This window comes from Elephantulus edwardii, unplaced genomic scaffold (genome assembly GCF_000299155.1).
Source record: "Elephantulus edwardii isolate Elephantulus edwardi_28Jun2011 unplaced genomic scaffold, EleEdw1.0 scaffold00034, whole genome shotgun sequence".
Classification (NCBI taxonomy): domain Eukaryota; kingdom Metazoa; phylum Chordata; class Mammalia; order Macroscelidea; family Macroscelididae; genus Elephantulus; species Elephantulus edwardii.
In genome coordinates, this window is record NW_006399784.1 from 11,186,491 (window position 1) to 11,189,363 (window position 2,873).

The window sequence follows — 2,873 nt, forward strand, 5'->3', positions numbered from 1 at the left end:
AAGGGTTTTGTTTTTTTTTTTCATTTGTTTACTTGTTTTTCTTTTTTTAAAAACCCCTGCATTAGAAAAGGGTGGTTGTTTGTTCTTCCCTGTGCTCAGACATCGTTCATGCTCCCTCAGAGAGTTCTTTCTGGAACAAGCTCTCCTCTTCTCCTCCAGCCAGCCCCAGTGGGTTCACCTTTTCAGGCTCTGGGGCTAGGACAGGTATTAAGAAACGTGAGGGTTTCTTCATTGGGATTCAAACAAGTTTTGACAAAATGTAGGAGGTGGTTAAATAATAAACACAATATGAGTGTCTCCATCTTGCAACATTTTGTCAAAAGCAGTAGCTCTAAAACGTTGTCAAATAAATTTTCTTATTTATATTCACAAGGGCCTTTGATATTTTTACCTTTTACTAAAAATGCTTTGCACACAAAAAGCAACTTGAAATAGCCATAATTCGACTTAAATTGATGAGCACTCTGTCTTATCTCTACGAATAATTAAACTCAAGAGACAACCAAAAGGGTAGCTTGCTGCCCAGATCCTAAATAATCTATCCCTTAATTAGTGTCAGTAAAAAAGCCTGGGAAATGCTAATTGTCCAGGATTGCAGTGGTGAGCTGTGAGCTGTTTGTTATCTGAAGAAGGAAGAAAATAATGCTGGAAATCTGTAATTGACACAGAAGGAAACATTTCTAGAAGAGCATTGATTATTCAAAAGAACCATGTTTTGGCTACTGAAACTTTCTTTTAATTAACCAGACATTTCTTTTCTCTCAAATATTAAATTAAATTTTGGAAAAAAAATAACAATCTTATGAGTGACAGGTAGGAAAGAAACAAGGGCTAGTAAAAGTGATATTATTAAATAAATATTTACCTCAATGTTTACTCAAAATCTAAGATTTTTGTTAGGTAATATTTAATACTTCTTATTCAGATTTAAAGCAATTAAGCATAGAGTTGGAACATCTGCTTATTTTTCCCATCACAACTTTCTCAACTGCTTTTATCTTGCCTGAGAAGGTGACTCTGAATAAGCTCTTTGTTATTCTAAAATTAAATATTTGCAATGGAAATTTGACATTGAAAAGTTATTTTTAAAACTCAAGAGCTTTGTTGGTTTTGTTTCAGTGGGTTTTTGTTTTGTCTTATTTCCCCCTAGGGATTTGAAACACACAACTTTTATATTAGGGAAAACAAGGCTAGATGCATTTATTTTAAATGTATGTTGTTATTGCTGTTGTTGTTGTTGTTGTTGTTAAGTGCCATTGAGTCATAGAAGACTCATAGCGACCCTAAGAGTGAAAGAACTGAACACTTGTGTGACTTTAATACATGATGGAAATTAAATTTTGTTTATAACACTACATTAAGTGTGTATAAAACCCACAAAATGATACCGTCTCACCCCAGTAGTAGTGGCAAAGTTTAACAGGACAGTTAGTAAGAAATATTGGAAAGATGTGGAGAGATGGGATGCTGAAACTGCTCTGGAAGGCAGTTTGGTGTTTTCTCAAAAAGCTTAACATAGAAATTCCATATGACCCAGCTATTCCTCCACTTGGAATGTGCCCCAAGAAAATTAGAACTGAGGCACAAATGGAGATTTGCACACCAATGTTCATAGCAATGTTATTCACCATTGCAAGAACAGGAAACAACCCAAATGTCCCACCAAATTCAAAGGTGAGGATGTGTGTGAAGTAATCATAGGGTGGCAAACTTTCATGGGTAAAGAGAGGGGTGGGTAAAGGAAAGATTCGATGTTAAAAACAACATGTACAAAATTTGAAAGTAAACAAGTAGAAAATAAAAATTTTATTTAAAAAATAGTAATAAACTTAGAGAGACATGAATTTATGTCAATAAGAGGAGAAATAACTTGCTGAAAAGGGCGTGAGACTAGTGGCTCAGCTTTAAGAATACTCACTGTCATTGATTGTACATTGAATTGTTAGGTTTTTTGTTTGGGTTTTATTTTATTATTAGACTGATTTATTTACAAATTTTGGATATATTGTTTTGCACATTGGATTTTTCCCATTTCCTTCACTCCCACCTATTAAATGGTGTGACCCTATGATTAAATCCTCCCCCTCCCCTTGCCCATCTTCACCTCTCTGCTTCCACCCGTCTTCCCTTGAATCATCATACTCATTCTACAACAATGGTTTCATACAGTATTTGTCCTTATGGGACCGAATTATTTCACTCAGCAGAAATCTATCCAGTCATGTAAGGTTTTTTGACTGTTCATCTGTGTATGTTATCAACAAGGAAACAACAAAATATTTTTTTCTTAAAAAAATCTACACTAGGGATTCTAGGAGCTTTACACGTAACATTTATTTTGGTGAAAATACAAAGGTCAAATAAGATTTAGAATATAAAATTATCACTTATGCTTATGATACACATAATACAGCTCAAAAAGACCTAAAAGTATTTGTTAAGTAGGAACCAACTCATAGGTGAATGTCCAGTGGATTTGGAGACTGTAAATCACACAGAAAGGAATTATCCATCTATCTCCTTTGAAGCAGCTGGTGAATTTGAATGAGCTGACATTGTATACGACTAACTGACCACTATGACTCCATAGCTAAGTGCTACCATGAGAAAAATCCAAAAGTGGTGCCCCAAAACATTTCACTCTAATGATATCTGTTATCTCCTAATTTTAATGTTTGTACAACATGTATGCAGAGCAGATTATCTGAGAGGCTGGGCTTTATGAGGAGAAGCGTGGCATTAGGATTGGTGGACGATCTATCAACAATCTGCATTATGCAGATGACACAACCTTGCTCGCTGAAACTGAGGAGGACCTCATGCACTTACTGCAGAGGGTCAAGGACTGCAGCCTTCAATATGGACTGAGGCTC

At 35.3% G+C, this 2,873-nt stretch overlaps 1 protein-coding gene across 3 annotated transcripts in view; it reads right to left on the reverse strand.

Moving 5' to 3' along the window:
- GRIA2 (glutamate receptor, ionotropic, AMPA 2) overlaps window positions 1–2,873 on the reverse strand; it is a 290,552-nt gene that overhangs the window by 4,090 nt on the left and 283,589 nt on the right. The window lies entirely within an intron of this gene.